Source organism: Sciurus vulgaris (genome assembly GCF_902686455.1).
Source record: "Sciurus vulgaris genome assembly, chromosome: 14".
Taxonomy (NCBI): domain Eukaryota; kingdom Metazoa; phylum Chordata; class Mammalia; order Rodentia; family Sciuridae; genus Sciurus; species Sciurus vulgaris.
Window position 1 is genome coordinate 51,915,969 of NC_136475.1, and position 26,496 is coordinate 51,942,464.

Genomic DNA, 26,496 nt, shown 5'->3' on the forward strand with positions numbered 1-26,496 from the left:
TTAGTAGTATAAGTTTAATATAAACATTTTTAAATTGAAATGTGATACTTTATTATTAGTAAATATGAGAATAGGGGAAGCTTACAGGTGTTTGATTATGGGTTCCTCCAATGTTGAGGAACCAGGAAAAGGATGGATGGAGAGCTGAGTCATAATACAAATCTAACTAATAATTCAAATAAATGCTTAATGAGCAAAATTAATGAAGAAGGAAGCACAAGTATTCACATGTTATTTATAAACATAGAGGTATAAAAAAGAAGAAATTACTGTAGGAAATGAAACTGTGTTTTCTTTGCAAGTATTAGAAGTGGAAGTGGTAGAGGGTGAAACTATTGTTTTATGTTAGAATTTTGCAGCATTTTGGGGGCGGGGACAATTTCTGGGGATTGAACTCAGGGGTATGGGGCCTCTGAGCCACAACCCCAGCCCTATCTTATTTAGAGACAGGGTCTCACTGAGTTGCTTATCACCTGGCTTTTACCAAGACTGACTTTGAACTCTCCCCATCCTCCTGGTTCAGCTTCCTGAGTGGCTAGGATTACAGGCAGTGTGCCACCAGGTGCTGGCTTGCATTTTTAACTTGGATGAATTTAATTTGGATAGAATTGACCTGTTAGGAAGATGCAGCAATTATGTGTATTCATTATAAGACTTTGAAAACATCCGTATATCTACATATAAGCCTCATTTTATGTTTAGACATTGTCTTTCTCAAGATGACTAGTAAAAGAAAAATTACCTTGTATTGTTTTTATTCATTTATTTAATAAAAATAGAGAATAATTAATGTATCAATTGTAATTTAATGTGAACTATCTATTCCTACTCTTTTCATATTTCCTGTTGGATTATTGTTCTCAAAGTACTTATGAGGTTCTTTAAATATTAAATAATATCATCATTTCATCATATACTTTTTTCCAAAAGCAAAGTTGAATTCATTATTTTATAAAAACATTATGTAAGTCAAAATAAAGAGAATAATCAAGTTGTTTCATGGACTAGATGGTTACTTATTAATTCCCTTTCATTTCCAAACCTCATCAAGCAGTCACTGAATTTATGAGGTAATTCAACCCATTGCTTGACATATAGATAAATTTTAAGATCTTTGATCTGTATCATTGAATATTCCCAATATTGACATAAATAAATCACTCCAAATAAATGTGAATTTAAATGCTTGCAATATTCCAGCATACTTGAAAAGCCCTTCCCAAAGCCATCAGAAACATGAGGAAATATTTTATTATGTTCAGTAGCAACATACTGTTAATCATTTATATGATGCCCACTCCAAACAACACAGATGTGACTTGCAAAGAAGTTCTTCCATTTGTTAAAGGTAATTTTGCTTAAGAGACTGTACTGTCCATGATCTCCATTGCTCATTGCTATACTTTTTGCTTAATTCTATTAATTTACATGAATGCTCATTTACCACAGGGCTATGCAAGCCTTCTGGATCATTTGTTCTATGTTCATAGAACTGACACAGTACTGTTCATCATAGCCTTGCTCCTGAAAATGTAGTTAGAGTTCACTGCTTGAAGAGAACTGCACATCACACTGCTCACACCAACAGGTGGTGGCTAAAGTGGGTGTCTGCAATGTGCTGGTTGAGTTTCTTAAAAATTACTGTACTGTATTTGGAGTATTTGCAAATGGAGAGATCTTCTTCATGTAGTTTGGCCTGTTTGATTAGAAGCATGTTGGTAAAGAAGCTTTCCTTGCACACTTGACACACATTTGAATCAGTGTGCTTATGCTTCAAGGACCATGTACTATTTTAAGTCAGAAAAATACTGACTATAGAATTCACAAAGTTCACATTTATGGAGGCCACTGCTATTAGATTTCAGTAAAAGCCATTTTTGCTAGTCAGTCCCATTCAAAGCTTTGCTTTTGTCACAAATTTTACAAAGTTTAGCTGGTGGCTTTCCTCAGTTTGGTCTTGGAGGATCATAATCCTCAGAAATCACATGCAATGGGAACATCTTTGGTTGTGTGAACTTCTATAGGACTCTCCTCTTGTGTTTGCTGGTTGATTGATTCCAATAAGTAACATTCTTCTCAGATTTCTACATCAGCAGATTTTTCTGTAGATAAGGCAGTGTGGTCTATAATTCTATGTACAGGAGTAGGAACCAGATAGTTTTGATTTCTATTTCTGGCTTTGATTCCATCTGAAAATTTTGGCATGTCCTTTGAGGTCTCAGTATCAGAAGAATCTTGGTTGTCAAAGTATTTTAAGTCTGACTGTTTCAGAACAGACACTATTAACAATGATTGGGGGAAAAAAAAAACATTTAACCCATCTGCATTTCTGCTACTTCCTGAAGAATCTCAATAATGAGAAAGGTATAAAGTTGTCCCTTTTCCTTTTTTAGGATACTCATTCAATTTGGTATGATTCTTAATATTGCAGAGAGAGAAAAATGAATTCCAAAGTTTACACAGATAGGTTAAAAAAAAAAACTCAATGTTACTGATGAAGAAACAGTGAAAGTCAAGTCAACTAAGAAATGACAAAACCAGAGCTATCACTACATATCTTCTGATTCCTGGGCATTGAATAACTAAATATGGGGTACGTGGGTACATACAACTTCATGACTAAGGACTGCCACCATCAAGTTATATCTTGTTTCCAGTTCTTAGTCAGCAATTGGAAGAAGGGGAAGACAGTTACTGTTATCCAGGGACCCCTGCCAGCCCGTGGACAGCTGAGGGCACATGGCTGCAGGCAATGCTGCCCAGGCCCTGGTGCTCCCAGGCTCTCTGCTGGACTGGCCCTTTACCTCCTGCATGCCCCAAGTCCAGCCCCACAGGCCCCAGGACCAGTTTGAGCTGCCACACTCACTCCCTGTCTTGTCACCTGCACCCATTATGTCCTTTTTATATATGATTTAGCAGAAATTCAGTTTCCCTAACATGTGAGATGTGATACATTTAATATATTCTATTTGTGGCTAATAATCCATCCTAAAACCATAACTATGTTACTTTGTGTTCTTTAAGATTGGTCCAAATACAGATTTCAATTTGGGAATGACAATATTCAATTAAAGTCTCTATTGACAGAGTGAGAAAGAATAAGAGAATACAGGGGAATAAAACATGGCATTAAAATAGATATTCAGATTTTTATTTTGAGTATAGCTAATAAAATGATTATTAAAATGTTCAATGAACTCAAAGAAGTTCTAAGGAATTAAGAAAGCAAATACAAAATGTGCAGGGCCAAAAAGAAATATAGTTATTGAACAAAAACTAATAACTCCTTGGAATAAAATGATGAATCAAATTTAAAAATTCACTGTAAAATATCACCCACGAAATAGATTGCATATTCACAATAACCAAATTATATAATCAATCAAGGTACTCTTCAACAGATGAATGGATAACAAATGTGGTATATATACACAATGGAATATTATTCAGTTATTAAGAATGAAATTATGGCATTTGGGGGGATTCAAGATGGCGGACTAGAGGGTGGCTGCGTTTCGTGTTGCTCCAGGACTCAGGACTCAAGAAGAGGAGATATAGAGAGACTTGGGACCAACTCAAAGCAGCCGTGTGAGTGCCTCCCACTGGGCAGGCGTCCCGGACGGGGCAGGAGTCCCAGACGGGGCGGTAGCCCCGAAAGCAGGGATCTTTGCGAAGTAGAACTGCCGGCGAGGCGCCCCTCCCCCTGCCGGAGCAGTGATCGCAGACAGCTGGGAGCATTGGAGAGGTGGCTGTTCACCACAGCGTTTGGACTCGGCGCAACCCACCCGGGCTCTGGGAGGCTGCCCAAAGGAATAGGTGCTTGGTGAACTGTTTGGACTGAAAGCGACCACCCCTGAACACAGGGGGCTGCCCAGAGGAGAAGCAGAAATACGGGCTCAGCACGTCGCTTGGAATTGGAGCAGCTGCGCCAGGGCTCCGGGCGGCTATCCGGAGGAGCAGCGTGGACTCAGGACACAAGAAGAGGAGATATTGAGAGACTTGGGACCAACTCAAAGCAGCCGGGTGAGTGTATCCCACTGGGCAGGCGTCCCGGATGGGGCGGTAGCCCCGAAAGCAGGGAACTTTCTGAAGTAGAGCTGCCGGCGAGATGCCCCTCCCCCCGCTGGAGCAGTGATCGCAGACAGCTGGGAGCATTGGAGAGGTGGCTGTTCACCACAGCGCTTGGACTTGGCGCAACCCACCCGGGCTCTGGGAGGCTGCCCAAAGGAGAAGGTGCTCGGTGAGCTGTTTGGACTGAAAGCGACCATCCCTGAACACAGGGGGCTGCCCAGAGGAGAAGGAGAAATACGGGCTCGGCAGGTCGCTTGGAATTGGAGCAGCTGCGCCAGGGCTCTGGGCGGCTATCCAGTGGAACAGCGAGGTGAGTGGTTTGGACCCAGAGCAACCGCTCCTGAACACAGGGGGGTTGTCTGGAGAAGGAGGAGGAGTGCGGCGGGGTGCTTGGGCTCGAAGTGACTGCACCAGGGCTACGGGTGGCAGTCGGGACAAGAAGGTGCACAGTGAGTTCTTGGGACTCATGAAGCACCAGATCTCTGGGTGACTGCCTGGTGGAGAAGGAGGTGCGTGGTGGGTCACGTGGACTTAGAGCGACCGCACGGAACAACAGGTGGCTGCCGGAGGAAAAGGCGTGTGGCGGGTCACTGGGACTCGGAGCGATTGTAAGGGGCTCCAGGTGGCTGCTCAGAGGAGGGGCCGCATAGCCAGGCGAAAAGTGCAGAGCAGGGTCCTAGACGGCTTCTTGGTGGAAGAGCCCCACAGACAAACTGAGGGGCGGAGCGAAGGCTCCAGGACTACAGGCAGCTTCTCTGAGGAGAGGCAGCCTAAGGAGATTCGTTTGCGAAGGGTGAGGCTTCCAGGCCCAGGAGGTAGGCCCGGGTCCCTGAGAACATTGCAGAAGAAGGCTGCCCAGCCCAGGCGGTAGTTGTGAATTGAACGGAACCTCTGGGAGGAAAACCGACCAGCGAGACCTCCCCACCGGGTGACTCCTCCTTGTCGGGTGAGGTTCTCCCAAAAGGACTGTAAAATCAGAGACACAGGCCCAAACTGGTCTTGCATCAGACCACATCCTACTTCCCTTTTGGATGACCATTCATCAGCAAGTGAAGGTACCTCTGCCCACTAGCAGGGAATATACCCCACCGGAAGGCCACCACCCCTAGGGAGTCAGCTCCCTTGTGGAGCACTGCATTATCAACTTCCTCCAAGACTTCAGGCTACTGAAGACTAAGAGGGGATATAATAGAAATCTTCAGGGATATTATAAGACAATAGAGGAAATCTGCAATATCACAGCGGTCAACTGATACCTGAACAATATGAGAAAACAAGGAAAGAAAATGCTGCAAACAAACCTAGATGTTACATCAATGAAACCCAACGACAGCATGGCAGAAGAAATGACAGAAAGGGAGTTCAGAATGTACATAATTAAAATGCTCAGAGAAGCAAATGACGAGATGCAAGAGGAAATGCAGGCACTGAATGATCGCACCAATCGACAGTTAAAAGAGCAAATACAGGAAGCAAAAGATCATTTCAATAAAGAGTTAGAGATATTGAAAAAAAAAAAACAAACAGAAATCCTTGAAATGAAGGAAACAATAAACCAAATTAAGAACTCCATAGAAAGCATAACCAATAGAATAGAACACCTGGAAGACAGAACATCAGACATTGAAGACAAAATATTTAACCTTGAAAACAAAGTTGAACAAACAGAGAATGGTAAGAAATCATGAACAGAATCTCCAAGAACTATGGGATATCATGAAGAGGCCAAATTTAAGAATTATTGGAATTGAGGAAGGCTTAGAGAAACAGACCAAAGGAATGAACAATCTATTCAATGAAATACTATCAGAAAATTTCCCAAATCTGAAGAATGAAATGGAAGATCAAGTACAAGAGGCTTATAGGACTCCAAATATACAAAATTACAACAGACCCACACCAAGGCACATTATAATGAAAATGCCCAACATACAAAATAAAGACAGAATTTTAAAGGCCACAAGAGAGAGGAATCAAATTACATTGAGGGGGAAACCAATACGGATATCAGCAGATTTTTCAATCCAGACCCTAAAAGCTAGAAGGGCCTGGAACAACATTTTTCAAGCCCTGAAAGAAAATGGATGCCAACCAAGAATCTTATACCCAGCAAAACTTACCTTCAAATTTGATGATGAAATAAAATCCTTCCATGATAAACAAAAGCTAAAAGAATTTACAAAAAGAAAGCCAGCATTACAGAACATTCTCAGCAAAATATTCCATGAGGAAGAGATGAAAAACAAAGAAACAAATCAGCAATGGGAGGAACTATCCTAAAGGAATTGTCAAATAAAGGAAGAACCAAGTCGTCTCAAAATAAATAAATAAATAAATAAATAAATAAATAAACTGAACCAAATGACCGGGAATACTAATCATATCTCAATAATAACCCTGAATATTAATGGCCTGAACTCATCAATAAAAAGACATAGACTGGCAGATTGGATCAAAAAGAAAGATCCAACAATATGTTGCCTGCAAGAGACTCACCTCGTAGAAAGAGATACCCATAGACTAAAGGTGAAGGGATGGGGGAAAACATACCATGCACATGGACTCAGCAAAAAAGCTGGGGTATCCATCCTCATTTCAGATAATGTGGACTTCAAGTCAAAACTAGTCAGAAGGGATAAAGAAGGACATTACATACTGCTTAAGGGAACCATAAATCAGCAAGACATAACAATCATAAACATCTATGCCCCAAACAGTGGCTCATCCATGTATGTCAAACAAATCCTTCTCAATTTCAGAAACCAAATAGACCATAACACAATAATACTAGGTGATTTTAACACGCCTCTCTCACCACTGGACAGATCTTCCAGACAAAAATTGAACAAAGAAACCATAGATCTCAATAACACAATCAATAATTTAGACTTAACGGACATTTATAGAATATACCATCCAACCAAGAGCGAATACACTTTCTTCTCAGCAGCACATGGATCCTTCTCTAAAATAGACCATATATTATGCCTCAAAGCTAATGTTAGCAAATACAAGAAGATAGAGACACTACCATGTATTCTATCAGATCATAATGGATTGAAGTTAGAAATAAATGAAAGAGTAAAAAACAGAAGCTACTCCAACACCTGGAGATTAAACAATATGCTATTACATGATGAATGGATAACAGAAGATATTAGGAAGGAAATTAAAAAATTCTTAGAGGTAAATGAGAACAAAGAAACATCATATCAAAATCTTTGGGACACTATGAAAGCAGTACTTAGAGGGAAATTTATTTCATGGAGCGCATTCAATAAAAGAAGTAAAAATCAACAAATAAACAACCTAACACTTCAGCTCAAAGCCCTAGAAAAAGAAGAACAGACCAACACCAAAAGTAGTAGAAGACAGGAAATAGTTAAACTCAGAGCTGAAATCAACGAAATTGAAACAAAAGAAACTATACGAAAAATTGACAAAATAAATAGTTGGTTCATTGAAAAAATAAACAAAATTGATAAACCCTTAGCCACTCTAACAAAGAGAAGACGAGAGAAAACCCAAATCACCAAAATTCGGAATGAACAAGGAAATATCACAACAGACACGATTGAAATACAAAACATAATTAGAAGCTATTTTGAAAATCTATATTCTAACCAAATAGAAAATTTCGAAGACATCAACAGGTTTCTAGAGACATATGAATTGCCTAAATTGAACGAGGAGGACATACACAATTTAAATAGAACAATTTCAAGTAATGAAGTAGAAGAGGTCATCAAAAGCCTACCAACAAAGAAAAGTCCAGGACCAGATGGGTTCTCAGCCGAGTTCTACAAAATCTTTAAAGAAGAGCTCATTCCAATACTTCTCAAAGTATTCCATGAAATAGAAGAGGAGGGTACCCTCCCAAACTCATTCTATGAAACCAATATTACCCTGATACCCAAGCCAGACAGAGACAAATGGAGGAAAGAAAATTTCAGACCGATATCATTAATGAACATTGACGCAAAAATTCTCAATAAAATTTTAGCAAATCGCATACAAAAATATATTAAAAAGATAGTGCACCACGATCAAGTGGGTTTTATCCCAGGGATGCAAGGTTGGTTCAACATCCGGAAATCAATAAATGTAATTCACCATATCAATAGACTTCAAGTCAAGAATCACATGATTATTTCAATAGATGCAGAAAAAGCATTTGATAAAATACAACACCCCTTCAGGCTCAAAACACTAGAAAAAATAGGGATAGTGGGAACATTCCTTAACATTGTAAAGGCCATCTATGCCTAGCCCATGGGTAATATCATTCTAAACGGTGAAAAACTGAAAGCATTCCCCCTAAAAACTGGAACAAGACAGGGATGCCCTCTTTCACCACTCCTATTCAATATCGTTCTTGAGACTCTAGCCAGAGCAATTAGACAGACCAAGGAAATTAAAGGAATACGAATAGGAAAAGAAGAACTCAAACTATCCCTATTTGCGGATGATATGATTATATACTTAGAGGAACCAGGAAATTCCACCAGAAAACTGTTAGAACTCATAAGTGAATTCAGTAAAGTGGCAGGTTACAAGATCAATGCTCATAAATCCAATGCATTTTTATACATAAGTGAGGAATCCTCAGAAAGAGAAATTAGGAAAACTACCCCATTCACCATAGCATCGAAAAAAATAAAATACTTGGGAATCAATCTCACAAAAGAGGTGAAAGACCTCTACAATGAGAACTACAGAACACTAAAGAAAGATATTAAAGAAAACCTTAGAAGATGGAAAGATCTCCCATGTTCTTGGATAGGCCGAATTAATATTGTCAAAATGGCCCTACTACCAAAAGTGCTATACAGATTCAATGCAATCCCAATTAAAATCCCAATGACGTACCTTACAGAAATAGAGCAAGCAATCATGAAATTCATCTGGAAGAATAAGAAACCCAGAATAGCTAAAGCAATCCTTCGCAGGAAAAATGAAGCAGGGGGTATCGCAATACCCAAACTTCAACTTTATTACAAAGCAATAGTAACAAAAACGGCATGGTACTGGTACCAAAATAGACAGGTAGATGAATGGTACAGAATAGAGGACACGGACACAAACCCAAATAAATACAACTTTCTAATACTAGACAAAGGCGCCAAAAATATGCAATGGAGAAAAGATAGCCTCTTCAACAAATGGTGCTGGGAGAATTGGAAATCCATATGCAACAGAATGAAACTAAACCCATATCTTTCACCCTGCACAAAACTCAACTCAAAATGGATTAAGGACCTTGGAATCAGACCAGAGACTCTGCAGATTATAGAAGAAAAAGTAGGTCCCGATCTTCAACATGTCGGGCTAGGACCAGACTTCCTTAACAGGACTCCCATAGCACAAGAAATAAAAGCAAGAATCAATAACTGGGATAGATTCAAACTAAAAAGCTTTCTCTCAGCAAAGGAAACTATCAGTAATGTGAAGAAAAAGCCTACAGAGTGGGAGAATATCTTTGCCAATCATACTTCAGATAGAACACTAATCTCCAGAATCTATAAAGAACTCAAAAAACTCTACTCCAAGAATTCAAATAATCCAGTCGACAAATGGGCTAAGGAAATGAACAGACACTTCACAGAAGAAGATGTACAAGCAATCAATAAACATATGAAAAAATGTTCAACATCTCTAGTAATAAGAGAAATGCAAATCAAAACCACCCTAAGATTCCATCTCACCCCAATTAGAATGGCGATTATCAAAAATACAAGCAACAGGTGTTGGCGAGGATGTGGGGAGAAAGGTACACTCATACATTGCTGGTGGGGCTGCAAATTAGTGCAGCCACTCTGGAAAGCAATGTGGAGATTCCTTAGAAAACTTGGAATGGACCCTCCATTTGACCCGCCTATCCCACTCCTTGGCCTATACCCAAAGGACTTAAAATCAGCATGCTACAGAGATACAGCCACATCAATGTTCATAGCTGCTCAATTCACAATAGCCAGACTATGGAACCAACCTAGATGCCCTTCAATTGATGAGTGGATAAAGAAACGGTGGTATATATACACAATGGAATATTACTCAGCCATAAAGAATGACAAAATCATGGTATTTACAGGCAAATGGATGAAATTGGAGAATATCATGCTAAGTGAGATAAGCCAATCTCAAAAAGCCAAGGGATGAATGATATCGCTAATAAGTGGAGGATGACACATAAAGGGGGGGAGGGAAGGGTTAATGTTAGGGTTAGAGTTAGGGTTAGGGAGGGGGGCTAGTATGGAGGAAGAAAGTACTGTATAGAGGGTAAAGAGGGGTGGGGGGGTGGGGGGAAGGGAAAAAATAACAGAATGAATCAAACAACATTACTCTATGTAAATTTATGAATACACAAATAGTATGCCTTTACACCATGTGCAAACAGAGAAACAACATGTATCCCATTTGTTTACAATAAAAAAAAGAATATAAAAAATAAATAAATAAATAAATAAAAAAGAAATTATGGCATTTGTCAGTAGATGGATGAAATTGGAGAATATCATGCTAAGTGAAGTAAGTCCGTACCCCCAAAACAACTGTTGAATATTCTCTCTCATATGTGGATGCTAACTCAAAACAAGGGAGAGTAGGGAGGGGAAGTATAGAAATTTTTTGGAATAGACAAAGGGAAATGAAGGACAGTGAGGAGGATGGGATAGGAAAGACAGGAAAATGAATTTGATATAACTCCCATATGCTTATATATCAAAACACAACCAGTGTTACTGCAGTTCATGTTCAATCACAAGAGTGGGATTAAAATCATAATGGGATGCACCCTGTATATGTATAATCTATCAAAATATACTGTCATGTATATCTAAAAACAACAATAAAAAGGAAGAAAAAAGAAAATATATTGTATAGAAAAGAGAACCTCAAGTCTCAAAGAGAATTTCAGGCTCTGCAGATGGTATATAAACTTGAATACTCAGTATACAATAAAGGAATGAAAAATAAAAGATTATGAACAGATTACACAAGAACTCTGCAACAACATCAAGAAACAAAACTTGGGAGTCATTCTGATAGAAGAGAATATGAAAATACAGGTGAAATGCATTAAGAACCTCTTCAGTGAGATAGCATAAAAATTTCCCCACCTTAGAAATGAGATAGACATGTGCATTTAGGTTGCATATAGTGTCCCCCATAGTCAAGACTGAGAAATGTCCTCTTTAAGGACATTTTAGTCAAAATGCCAGAAGTACAGAATAGTGAAACAATATAACTGCAAGAGAAAAAAACATCAGCTCACATTTAGAGACAAACCAATCAGGTTCACTTCTGGCTTCTCAACTCAGACCCTATAAATCAAGAACCTAGAACGAGATATTCCAGCCTCTAAAATAAAACCATTGCCAATCAAGTTTGCTATATTCAGAAAAGCTATCTTTCAGAATTGATGAAAAATAAAAACTTGATAAGGATAAACTAAAAAAAGTTATGACCACTAAGCCAGCACTACAAAGAATATTTAAAGATACACTGCATAAGGGTGAACCTACTGCCAAAGAAAAACCCCAATACCCTAAACATATGAAGCTCACTCACTGAACAACTAACTAAATGAAAACCAAGGTGGAATTAAGTACAGCAAACTAACTAAAATGGCATTAAATAACAAGAGTCTATCCACAATCACTTTGAACATATATGAATGCAACTCCTCAATTAAAAGTCATAGATGGGCAGAATGGATTAAAAACAATATCCGAGTATATGCTATTTATAAGGACTCATATTATAGTCAAAGACATTCACTGAATAAAAGTTATAGGGAAAAATATCCCATGCAAAAGGAGTCTGAAAGGAAGCAGAGGGAGTTCATTTTACATCTGAAAAAGCAGATTTCAAACAAAAATTAATGAGAAAAGACAAATAGGCTATGTACTGTGAAAGGGAACAATCCTACAAGAAGATATAACAGTAAATATTAATGCCCTAAATGTCAATGAACTTAAGTACAGTGAAAAGAGAAAACAACAACAACAAAAACACTTCTTCACATTAAATCTCAGACCCCAATGCAATAATACTGGGTAATTTCAACACACCACCATTACCAACAGACATATCATCCAAATGTAAAATTCATAAAGCTATTTATTATTTTAATAATAATATAAATCAATTGGATCTAGTAGACATTTAGAGAATATTTCATTCAAAAACAGCTGAATTCACTTTCTTCTTAACAACTTATAGAACCTTTTTTGAAAATAGAACATATTCTACATCACAATGTCTTAGCAAATTCCAAAAGTGGATACAATTCCATACATCTCATTAGATTATATTATGTTTTGGATGTGAGGTGTCCCTCAAAAGCTTACATGTGTGGAAGAAAGTTTGAGGGAGAAATAATTGGGTTATAACCTTAACCTAATCAGTGAATTTGTCCCTGATTGGATTAACTGTGTTTTGACTGGAGGCAGGAAGAGTGTGACTAGAGGAAGTGGTTTATTGGGGGATGGTTACAGGGTATATATTTGTGTCTGGAAAGTGATGACTTTCTCTCTGCTTTCTAATCATCCTGTGAGCTGTTTCTCTCCACCACACTCTTCTGCCATGATGTTCTGCCTCAACTTGAGTCCTGAGGAATAGAACCATTTTTCTATGAATTGAGATCTCTAAAACCATGAGCCTAAATAAACTTTCCTCCTCTATACTTGTTCTAGTTGGATCATTTAGTCACAGCAGTGAAGAAGCTGACTAAAACAGATCATAAGAGAATAAAATTAGAAACTAAAAGCCAGAAAACTCATAGAAGTGATGAACACACAGAGAGTGAATAATGTTCTTTTAAATGAGAAATGGATCAAAGAAGAAATCAGGAGAGGAATAAAAATTTCTTAGAAATAAATGATGAGAGATATACCATATCAAAATCTCTGGGACAGCATGAAGTCAGTTCTAAGAGAAAGGTTTATTGCATTGAGTGCCTACATTGAACACATAGAGAAATTCCAAGTGAATAAGTTAATGCTCCACCTCAATGGCTAGGAAAGAAAGAACAAATTAATTCCCAAATCAGTAGAATGCAGGAAATTATTAAGATCATTGTTTAAATCTATAAAACTGAGAATAAAAAACATAGATCAATGCAATTAAGAATTGGTTCTTTGAAAAGAGAAATAATATTGTTGAACCCTTAGCCAAACTAATCAAAAGAAAGAGAGAGGGAGGACAAAACTAAAATTAGAGATGAAAAAGGAGATGTCAACACACATACTTCTGAAATCCAGAGAATCATTAGAAATTATTTTAAAAATTCATATCAAATAAACTGGAAAATCTAGAAGATATTAACAAATTTCTAGATACCTATGACCTGTCCAAATTGAATCAAGAGGAAGATAAAGAATCTAAACAGACCAATAACTAGCAATGTAATAGAAACAGTAATTAAAAGCCTTCCAACAAAGACAAGCTCAGTACCAGATAGATTATCACCTGAATTCTCTCAGAACTTTAAAGAAGAACTAATGCTAATGCTTCTCAAATTAATCTATGAAACAGAAAGGAATGGAATATATGAAAATTCACTCATAAAATCAGTATTATTCTCATACCTTAACCAAATAAGTACAAATTAAGAAAACTACAGATTGACATTCCCTGATTAACACAGATGTAAAATTATTAACAAAATATTAACAAACCATATCAAAACACATTAAGAAGATGGTATATCATGATTAAGTAGGTTTTACTTCAGAGATCTAAAGTTGGTTGTACATACGCAAATCAATAAATGTAATTCACCACATGAATAGAATTAAGGTACAAGAAATATATGATCATCTCAATTGATGCATAAAAGACCTTTGATAAAAAAAATAGCACTCATTCATGTGAAAAATGCTGAAGAAACTGGGAATAAAATTAAATTACCTCAACATTATAAAGGCTAAATATGACAAACCCAAACCTAAGGATATACTGAAATGGAGAAAAAGAATGAAAGCATTTCTTCTAAATTCAGGAACAAAACAAGGATGTTCATTCTTACCACTTCTTTCAATAGAAATTTTGAAAGTCTTGTCAGATAAGTCCAACAAAATAAGGAAACTATCGGGATACAAATAGGCAAGGAAGAAGTCAAATTATCTCTGTTTGATGATGACATGATCCTATAACTAAAAGACACTCCTCCCTGCTAAAAAAAATCCAACAGGAGAATTCAATAGCTGATAAATTAATTCAGCAAAGTAGCAGAATGTGAGATCAACATTCATAAATAAATAGATTCCCTAGAATATAACAGTGATTCTACTGAAAAAAATATCAAGAAGACCATTTCACTTTGAAAAACCTGAATGCAAAAGAAAAAAAATACCCATAAATCTAAACAAGCAGGTAAAATGTTTCTATAATGAAAAACATAGATCACTGAACAAATATATTAAAGATGACCTGAGAATATGGAATGACCTCATATCTTCTTGAACAAGACAAATTAATATTGTCAAATTGGCCTTACTACCAAAAGGAATATAAATCCCTATTAAGATACCAATAACATTCTTCAAAGAACTAGAAGAACTCGTTCTTAAATTTATTTGGAAGAATAAGAGATTCAGAATATGTAAAGCAATTATGAGTAAGAGAAGTGATGCAGGAGACATCAAAATGCCTGATCTTAAGTTATACTACAGAGCCATAGTATCAAAAATTGCATGGTGTTGCCATCAATATAGAAGTGAAGACCAATGGAATAGAATAGGATACAGAAAGACCAATCCACATAGACACAGTCATCTGATACTTGACAAAGTTGTAAATAGTATGTATTGGAGAAAAGATAGCCCTTTAAACAAACAGGATTAGGAAAACTGAATGTAGATATATAGAAGAATTAACTAGATCCCTCTCTATCACCCTGCAAGAAGCTCAAATGAAAGTGGATCAATGACTTAGGAAATAGACCAGAAACTTAACAAATGCTAGAAGAAAACAGATTCAACACTCAACATATGGTGCAGGCATCAACCTACTTATCAAGAACCCTAAAACTCAAGAAATAAAACCAAGAATCAATAAATGGGATGCCATCAAATTAAAATCTTTTTCTGCAAAGCAAAGAAATTATTAAGAGCACAAAGAAAGAGGCCAAGTAATGGGAGGAAATCTTTATCAGATAATCCTCTGACAGGGGATTAATATCAAGACTACACAAAGAATACAAAAAGCTTTACGCCAAATAATAATAATAATAATAATAATAATAATAATAATAATGGTGCAAAAGAACAAAACAGAAACTTCTCATAAGACATAACACAAATAGCCAAGAAATACACAAAATACAAGCCAAATCAGCACTAAGTGTTCTTCTCATTAGTTAGAATAGAATTCATCAAGAATACAAATATTAATAAATGCTGACAACGATGTAAGTGAAAGGGTACACTCATACATAGTTGGTGGGAGTAAAAATTAGCAAAACCACTCTGGAAAGCAGTGTGGAGATTCCTCAAAAACCATCTGTAACCTCACTTGTGGAAATTTCACTCTAGCTTTTTATCTACTGCATTATCTTTGGAATTAGTTACTAGAAAGTTATGAACTTTTTGAGGAGTTATATAACCTTTGCCCCCCATATGTCTGCTGCATGTATGTTGAGATTTGTTCATATGTGGGAATGTTTATTTCTTCCACTTTTTTGTAAAAAAATCTCTTACATGATGTGTCATAAGATATTTGTTTTTTGTGTACTATAGCATTCAATTCCAAATGGAGTTTTAGTGTAGTTTCCCTATAGCTTCTCTAATTGTGAATTGAGTTTCATACAGTATGTATTCTGTCAGAGCCTTCAAAATGAATGTTCCTTGTAGGTTTTGCCAAAGAGGAGTCACTTTAGTGGTACAAGTGTTGTGGAGATTGGAGTGTGTGGAATGCGTCCTGTGTGGTCACTCCTCCAATCCTGTTGATAACATGCTTTCTGAAAGGTTCGGGCGTGCCCCAGGCTCAGGATACTCATGGGTTCAGTTTCCATAAAAACTGTTTTTCTAGGAGATGTGTATCCAGAAATGGGGTTTTTGTGCCCATATCTCCCTACTTACAGGTGACCATGCCAGCTGGGGGCTTTATCTCCCCTGTCTAACAAGTTGAAATATCTGCCAAGGTTTCAGGGGAACTAGAACTTGACTAAGCTACAATTTAAACACTAGATCTCAAAACTTGCTGTGTGGTATTGTTTAGGTTTAGAAATGATGATCAAAATGACAAACTCTAATTATGAAGAAGGTCAGTCAAGGTAGAAGACACAAAAGATTTTTGACAAGTTACTAGGTAACCTCAGGCAGCAAGACAATGAGATCAAGCTGACTTTAAGGTACAGTAGAGGCAGATCACCCAGTAATTGTTGAGATGGGTGAAGATGAAAAAAATATAAAGAAGGCATAAGACATGTGCATAATTCACCCTTCTTTGTCATTGTCATTACCATAGGTGTAACACTTGGTGCTTGATTATATAAAGGCTATATATCACAAAAGCAAATACAACATCATACCGGGGGGAAAAAAGGAAAGCTTTTTCTGTAAAATTGGATATAAAACAAAGATGTCTAAGTTTACCATTCCGATTCAATATAGTTCCTGAAACTCAAAAAAAAAAAACCAAAACTATAGTTTACACCTAGGAGATATTGACAAATTTCTAGACCACACATAATCTGCCAAAATTGAATCAAGGGGACATAAAAAATCTAAACACACCAATAACTAGGAATGTTATATAAGCAGTAATAAAAAGCTTCCTTACAAAGCAAAGCCTAGTACCAAATGGACTCACAACTGAGTTCTATCGGGTTTTTAAGGGAACACTCCCAAATCCATTCTATGGAGTCACTATAATCCTGATATGAAAACCAAAGACATATCCAGGAAAGAAAAGAACAGACCAATATTCCTTATGAACATAGGTATAAAAATCTTTAATGAAATATTAGCAAACTGCATTCAAAAATACATCAAGGAGTTAACATACCATGAACAAGTTGGTTTCATCCCAGCAATGCAAGGTTATTTCAACAGAGGTGAAGCAATAAGTGCACTTCACCACATAAATAGAATTAAGGACAAGAATCATACGATCATCTCATCAGATGCAGATAAGGTTTTGATGGTAATTTAGCACCCATTCATATTAAAAATGATAGATAAACTAGGCATCCAGGGAACTTACCTCAACATTATAAAGGCTATATATCACAAAAGCAAATACAACATCATACTGGGGGGGGGGGAAGGAAAGCTTTTTCTCTAAAATTGGATATAAAACAAAGATGTCTAAGTTTACCATTCCTATCCAATCTAGTTCCTGAAACTCAAAGCAGAGCAATCAGGCAGGAGAAGGACATCACAGAGTTATTAATAGGAAAATGAGAATTCAAATGATCTCTGTTTGCTATTGACATCATCCTATATCTAGAAAACCCAAAAATCTCCACCAGAGAACTTCTAGATCTGAAAATGAATTCAGCAAAGCAGCTGGTAAGAAGATCAACTTTCATTAATCAATAGCTTTCCTGTACACCAAAAGTAATTCTGCTAAGAAAGAAATCAGGAAAATTATCTCATTAAAAATAGCATCCAAATTTAAAGTGCTTGGGAATTGTTTTATTTAGCTTTCCTCACTGTGACAAAAAGATATGGCAAGAACAATGTAGAGAAGGGAAAGTTAATTTGGGGCTCAACTTTCAGACGTCTCAGTCCACAGACTGCTGACTCTATAGGTCTGGGCCCAAGGTGAGGTAGAACATCATGTCAGAAAGACATGGGAAAGGAAAGCAGCTCAGGGCATGGCCACCCACCTGGAAGCAGTGAGAACTCCACTCAGCATGCAGTCCCCAAATGACCTACCTTCTGCAAGCACGCCCTATCTGACTATGATTACCACCCAGTTAATCCATGTTGATGAGCATGGAAAATGGTACAAATATTTTGAAAAATAATTTGTCAGTTTCTTACTAAGGGGATATAAAGGAACATGTAGAGACTTTTATAAATTTCTTAACTATCTTGAGTATGGTGATTAAACATGTTTAATACCTATGTTGAAACTTGTCAAGTTGCACACTTTTTAAATGTGCAGTTTACCTTATGTCAATAATATCTCATTAAATCTTTTGAAAACAAAAAGCAGTACTGTAAGAAGAGACACCTTAGCCAGTGATTGGGATAGAGACCCAGGAAAAATCTAGAAGCTTGAGGTCTTTAATTCTATAGCAAAGAAAAGTAATACTTGGGTTTTCAGGAAGGGATAAGCATTAATAGAAATGAATTTTTTAAAAATATATCATTATGGTTGCAGAAAAGAGCATAGTTTCAGGGGGTAGCTGGGAAAACAGGTCTAAGGTTACTACAGAATTCAGGTAGAGAAAATGTTAACCTGACATGATAATCCTCAAGGCACAAGGAAGAAAACTGAGCCAAGAAAAGGAGTGAGAGTGCCATTCACAAAGAAAAGTGCAGTGGGAATGATCCAGGTGTAGCCACAGTTCTCATTATATTTTAATGCAAAAAACATTTCTGAAATGGAGAGTATTGAAACACATCAGTGTCGTATGGTGCAGTGCCAAGCAATGTGTGCATCTACTACTATAGGATACATCAAGTTCCTACCTTTACATGACATGCTTGGTAGTTTGTCTAGTATCCAAATACCTTTATAATTAGGGTAAGCCACTTTAGAAGCCTATGAGGCTGTTACATAAGACTGTGATTCGTCAAGGTCTTCCATAGCATTTATTTGTTTTTTGACCTATAAAACAATAATGCAATATCAAAATGTACTCCAAATATATATACCACATACTAAATACATGGAGGTGGCAATTCACCTTTTTATATTAGCAAAAGCACAGGTAGTTTTTTCAAAGAACTAATTTCTGTCAAAAGGAAAACTTTATCAATGGTTATTCTTACCTTTTTTGAGATGCAAAACATCTATTTTCTCTTTTGACCAATTACAGATAGACAGCTTCATTTGATGTCATCAGCAATTAAATTCACACAACATGATTGTCTTTCATGTGTAGGTGGGTTTATTCAGTTACATCTTACAATGGTCCTGTGTGAAGTGCTGCTTTTAAAACTTCCTCTCTTTCCAGTTTCATTCTCATTCTCTCAAGCTGTCATTCTCAAACATTCATTTTTCTTCTCTATTGTGTTCTACATTTTAAAACTCTACTTTCAAAATAAGACCCAAGATGGATCCAGAGTGTTTCAGGTATGGGCATGGACAAAAGTGTTAGCAACAGAGCCCTTGGTTAAGAACAATATTTTGAATAACAAGAATCTCAAAACACGTATTTAAACTCTAACAGTCATAACTTCACAGTAATATTTTTTCTAAAGCTTCACATCAGTAAAGGTTTCAGTTCATATAAATATACTCTAAGGATTCTTCTTTTGTTTACAGGCAACATTTTCCTTGCTGAGCTTTCTCATCACATCTGCATGAATGATCCTTGCTGTCCCTTGAAACACCACTGGATAATTCTCCTGCAGGTATTTGGCAAATGGTCTCACATGGGGCTCAATGGGGTTTCCATTTTATGAGTTAATGGCAACATGACCAGTGGCCCTCTGCATCTGGCACAGATAAAGTGTTCAGTGTTCAACAAGTTGGTGTAGCAGCCAACCCTGGTTTTGACTGAGTATATTCATAATTAATCCTGTAACTAATCATATACTATGGCAACGAGTGGTTCTGGGCAGCTCAGTGTGTCCTGAATTGAATTTTCTCACATAATACTTCCATGCATCACCATGAGAATCTTTGACACTGTCCAAGAGCTAGAGGCTGCATGGCATATTTCATGGATCAAAGTATCAAAGAGGAAGTCTGCAAAGTCACAGAGTCAGAGAAATCTCGATCTTGGCATAATGTTCCCTTTTGGGGTGTTGTTTCTCACTAGTTGTGCATAAGCCAGCAGTTCTCAGCATCTTTTATTCCAGGTGATCTCTCTTTTATCCAGCAGTTTTTGATCAAAGATGGTGCTATTAAACAGTTGGTAGATTTTCTGAACCAACTCATCTTTATTTTGCTTGAAATTCTTTCCAGAAAATTGCTTTGACTTTTTAAGGTCAGGCAAGAAACATCCAGGTATTTTGCACATGGATTTCCCAGTCTCCCATTTTTCAACTTTTACTGCACTGGATTTTTTCTTCACAGGTCCATGATTTTTCTTCCACTACCAGCAGGTATTGCATATATATTTTTGGTTTTGTACTTCCTTTTCTTTGGTTGTTCCACCAGAGTTGTGGGTTCTTCACTTGGTAACTTTGTATCTATAATTTCTAGATTAGCTTCAGGATCATTTGGTGGTTGGTCAACATTTTTACCAAAATTCTGCATCTCATCAATATTATTAGTTGTGTTGCTCTGAGAGATAGCAAACTAATCAACCTCTTCTTTATTAAAATAAATTTGGCCCTGATCACAGCAACCATCTTCAATTATCTTAGAACCCTTCAGTTTGTTATTGATGCCATCATCATCATCATCATCATCATCATCATCATCAATAGTAATTGGAGGCTCCTGGGTGGCTTCTGCTCCTCAGTGTCAGAAAACTCTTCCAACATCTCATCTTTACTGCTTATTTTGCCTGTTACCTTTCTTTCCCTTATGGGCATACCCATCATCAGACTCTGATTCAATCACTACACAGCTGACCTGCTTTTTCTGTGCTTTTGTTTTGGCCTTAAGGGACTAATTTTTATCATAATGCTTGAGTCCATAAAAAGAGCACATCAATCATTATCCTGGATGTTCCACTGGCCAGGTTGGCCAAGTCTTTTTTCCAGACTGGACATGTCTGTTTTTTCAGCCAGGCGTGGATGATTGGAGCTCACTTCTAAACACTTAGAGGTGCACAAGACCCAGAACAACTGCCTGTTTCTTAATTATTTTCCAAGCTAAAGTCTGTAGGTAGAAAATCTTCTCTGTTCTTTACCTTTTACTATATATTTTAATATGTATTCTTGTGTTGTATTACTTTGTCTTTCATAATGCACTTTATTAATAAAATATTATCTTGTATTATTTCTAAAGATACCTTGCTCTTTTCATTAGATGTTTTTTGGTGGGCCTACAATAGAAAAAAAAAGGAATAAAGGAGAAAGAAAGAAAGAAAGAAAGAAAGAAAGAAAGAAAGAAAGAAAGAAAGAGAAAGAAAGAAAGAAAGAAAATTTATTTTTCAGATAAATGCCAAGTATTTAAAATGCATTGACTATTCTCTTTTATATATAAATTCTCTATATTTTTAATTTAATGTAACCATAAGTTTTACAATCTTTTTCCACAAGGGTGATTCAAGTGAAAACAGAAACAATAGCATTAAGAAACCAAGAATAATACTACTAATAGAATCAAAACAAAGAATTAAATTCAGATCACACTTTCTGACAGTCAAAGCAAAACATATAACATAATGTTACTTGCAATATTTGATAGACATGTGATAATGTTATTTTGTTACCATTTGCAAAAAATAAAACTCATACAAAGTTACTAAAACTCATTTGTAAAATATTATTTAAATCCTTATATGAGGGAAATCCTTTTGCAATAACACTAGGGTTCTTGTTTCAGGACCTGCAGTGCGATGACTGTACACAATTCTAAGCAGTGCACATATGCCAAACTTGTGTTAAGTCTCATTCTCCCAACAATTATGTTAGGTAACATTATGTAAGGCCAAATAACATGCCGAAACCTATGCATCTGATTAGTGGCAAACCCCAAATTTAAACCTAGGTTTTCAGTCCCATAACATGTGTTTCACAATGCTCTGTGATAGTAATATTTCTCATCAAGTTTCTGAAAGAAATGCAATAGAAGGTCAATCTATATTATCACTCTGTATTGGGATACAATTGTAAATAATTTCTTCAGCTTGCCATTATTTAAAAAATAAAGTGACTTCATACATAGGCAATTTTGGAAACCTATTTTTAATTAATTAAAGGTTCATTTTTTTCCTCAACAAATTCATCATCAGGCATCATTTATATATTCAATAATTTACTCAGGCACTCAACAAAAGGAGTACACAATGCATATTCAATTATGTTGTTGGAACAGGGAAAGGTTCTGATACTTTAAAACTTCATAATCCAAAAGGAATAATCTCAACTATATTGTCAATAGTTTACTTTTGTATTGAACACAAACACAGCACTCCACTTTCCCCCAGATTCTAAGTACCTATTATATTGATACTTCTCATAATTTAGAGTACTATACAAAATCAGAACAACTGATGATGATACTGTCAAGACAGAAGGCATGATTATGTTCTCTTGAGTATGAACTGTGTGGTTGTGTATTTACTACTACATATTTTTTTTAAAACATCTATCTACCATAGTTGAAAATTTGGGTCATCATTTTCATGTTAAATTATTTTAGGATATCCAATAGCTGAACCAAAACACAATGAACTACAAGCCTTACCACAGAAAATTTACAAGTAAATAGAAATTCTAAGAACCATTAGAATTTATAATTTTATAAATGAATTATGTAGACAATTCACAACATTTGTATAGGCAGTTTAATACAAATCCTAAAAGGTACCTTATGAAGTTTTCTAATATTGGATATGCAAACCAAAGTAATTGAATAAGCTTGTCCTTCTCTTATAGATAATTTCCAAGGGCATGTGAAATATACTAAACACTTGGATTTTTTTAACGCTTTAATTCCACATTCTTTTTTAGTTATTGTTCACTTTCCTATTGCCCTTCCCTGGAAAAATTCTCTAAGGAGTTTCCTACAATTATCCATTAAGGTCAGGCTTTCATGGTGACAACATATGGAAACTATTCCTTGTCAAAGTCACTGGTCTTTAACTTTGTCAACTCATCAGCTGCATTGATATTACTGAATATTACCTTCCTCTGCCCTAAACTACATTATTCTGTCTTATTTCCATGGAAACTATTGACTCAGTTTTGGCAGAGAGCATTGATGAGAAATGGAGCCTGGCCTGCTTCCCCAGACTTCTGGGCCCTCAGGCACCATGCCAGCAGATGAGCTGGGATGCCCTGTGACAGGCCTCAGCCTCTGCCCTGTAGACACCTGGAGCTCCTGCTGTGACTGCCCACTAGCTGACCCAGGCCATCAAGGACCAAACACTGGTTCCTCTTTTCCCCAAGTCTGGAAGGTTTGATGGTGGTGGTTACCAGTCCTGGCCCAATCCTGTCCGTCCCAGCCAAAGCCACCATTGAGGACCTGGTGCCTTTGGGTGGCAGTGGGTGTGGTGTGCCAAGAATAATGTCAAATGTGGTTCATCTTAGGAAGGGTTCTTACTCTACTTAGAGTGAAATGGGGCCACTAGCATGCTATGAGCAGAGAGATAACATCACCTGTCTTGATCAAATTGGTCAACTGTGAAAAGAATGGATGGAAAGAGGATTTAAAGAGACAAAGGAGACCAATTTGCTATTTACATTTATCTAGACAGGAGATACTAGTAACTTGGAGATGGAAGATATTACTGACTTTGAAGGCAGATCTGACAAGATTTACAGACACATTCAAGGTAAGGCATAAGAAAGGTGAGTCAGAAAGACACCAAGGTATAGGGTTATTAACTCAAGTAGAAATAAGGTGTGGTATGTAGAAATATTTTAGATTCATTTTGGGCCTGCTGAGAAAAGAATTGCTAAGAAAGCAATTTATTATAAAGATCTAGAATTGATTAGTAAGATCATGGCTTCAGAGGGACATTTGGAAATAACTAGTATATAAAAAGTATAAGAAAAAAATGATAGGGTGTGAAGAGAAACAAATAAAACAGACTAAACTGGAGGGACTCAAAAGGTGGGAGGAAACTCAAGGGGATGAGTGACAGCCTGAAAACCAGTTGAAGAAATTATGCTGGAGGAGTTTTCCAGGGGGTCCAATACTGCTGAGAGGTTAAGTAAGGTGATATGGAAGAAATGATTCCTAGATTTATTCAAGTGAAAACTGGAAGTAAAATTGGGAAAACCAATTTTGGAGGAAAGGCTGGTGAAAATTACTGGTGTGATTTCAGACACAGATGGAGGGCTGGGGATGTCCACAATGGTAGAGGGCTTGCTAGTATTCTCAAGGTCCTGGGCTCGATTCCTGAGATTACAATGAACAAAAGTTTTAAAAAAGGGAAAAGGAATGTAGCTCAGTGGGTACAGATCTTTCTTTTAATAGCCTTCTAGCTCAGTAGCATAGTTGGCTATGATCTGATTTTTTTTTTTCTAGTTTCACTGCATTTTTCAATCCTCACATGATGATTTGGTAGTATATTTGTGACCCTTTAATTTTTTAAAATTATATATGTCCCATCACAATGCACTAAATGAAGTTATGAAATCATTTGTTCATAAAACTATAAACTAAAATAAAATGACCTTTAAACTATCTTAGATATATATTATATAAACTGATTTGCATTTGCTCATATTGATAGATCATTACCACTGAAAGCAAAATATTTCAAGGGAAGTAATTCTTATTTCAAGAAAATCTTCTATTTTTAGGATACTTTATAGAATGCAAGTACAAAGTTATTGGTCATACTAAATGAATTCTATAATAGTAATAAAAATATAGCAATTTCAGACATAATCAAATTTATAAACACAATCATTGTGTTGTACGTTGTCACTATAGAAAAATATAGTGTGATGCGTGCTCCCATATATTACCTTTAAAAAAGATGATTGCATACATACAATCCACCTTTACAAGGAAGATTCACTTCATTAGCTAACCTTGGATTTAGCAGGAAAGTTAATAAATTAGTGCCTTTGAGACAAATCCATCATTTATTTGCATACTTTTCTACAGAAAATTCTATTGTCTTGTTTTTATTTTTTGTGGAGCTGGGAATAGAAGTCATGTTCATGTTAAACAAATACAAACCCATAGGTATATTTCAACCCCCTTAAACAAATGCACCCCACACTCGTCCACTAGTGACTATAATGTGTTTCAGACTATAATCACAAAGACCCTGTGGGGCTGGGGATATAGCTCAGTTGGTAGAGTGCTTGCCCCACAGACAAAGCCCTGGGCTCAATCCCCAGTACCAAAAAAAAAAAAAAAAAAAACCTCTGGTTCACAAAGGCTAAAATATTTATTGTCTGACTGCAGAAAAAGTTTGCCAATGCTTACTTCTATATATTGAAGATTTGATGGAAGTTTTAATAGATTTTACCCATGTCCTTAACAAATATGTATATGTACAATTGTCCATCATGTTTTCCTGTTTCAGAAAGATACAGTAACAGAAGTAAAGCTATTAGATTTATGGAATAACATTTTGAAAGTCTGGTGCATGTTATTAAATCATTCTTCCAAAATTACTGACAAATTTCATCTATCAATAGGACATGAGAATGTCTTTATCCCCATAATTGCCAACCTTGGTTATTATTTATAATTAAACATGTATCAATATATAGGAAAATGTCATCTCATGGTTTATTTACATTTTTTTCTGATGACCCTGAGGATGAATATCTTCAGTAAAAGCATAAATATGTTAATCTTGAATATTAGTCAAAAGTTATTTTTATGGGACAATAACAGCTATCTATTGGGAGTACTGCCTTTGTCATACCCATCATGTGCTTCGTTTTTCTTAAGAAAGCAACCATCAGTGATCAATAATTCTGTTCTTTCTTTGTTGAATGAATTCATCGCCATTACATCAATGTCCTCATCACTATGATGCAGGATTTGCGACACTTCCATCTTGTCGATTTTCTTCTTCTTCCTTTTTATTTCCATCTTTCATCAAAGTTCAAAGCCAAGAATAGTAGTTATCTTTAAGTAAGAAGAATTAATTTTGTTCTCATCACTGATTTCATCAACTGACTTAGTTTGATTGTCATGACATTAGTCAACAATAATACCCTTGGTTTTAATTTTATACAGTCATTGAATTTTTGTCATTTCTTTTTTGTATTTTTTTTTTATTATTGTAAACAAACGGGATACATGTTGTTTCTCTATTTGTACATGGAGTCAAGGCATACCATTTATGTAATCATAAATTTACATAGGGCAATGTTGTTTGATTAATTCTGTTATTATTTTCCCTTCCCCCCACCCCTCCCACCCCTCTTTTTCCTCTATACAGTTCTTCCTTCCTCCATTCTTACCACCCTCCTTATCCCTAACCCTAAACCTAACCCTAACCCTAACGCTAACACCTCCCACCCCCCATTAAATGTTCTCATTTGCTTCTCAGCGAGATCATTCATCCTTTAGTTTTTTTGAGATTGGCTTATCTCACTTAGCATGATATTCTCCAATTTCATCCATTTGCCTGCAAATGCCATAATTTTATCATTCTTCATGGCAGAGTAATATTCCATTGCATATATATGCCACAGTTTCTTT

At 36.4% G+C, this 26,496-nt stretch overlaps 1 pseudogene across 1 annotated transcript; it reads right to left on the minus strand.

The window, feature by feature from the left end:
- Positions 1-330: 330 nt before the first annotated feature.
- Positions 331-25,845, minus strand: LOC306644537 (zinc finger protein 639-like; annotated as a pseudogene). Its single transcript has 3 exons — positions 25,712-25,845; positions 24,132-24,219; positions 331-2,262 (listed from the first exon to the last, which is right to left on the minus strand). The product of its transcript is annotated as a zinc finger protein 639-like (transcript).
- Between the last annotated feature and the right edge of the window lie 651 nt (positions 25,846-26,496).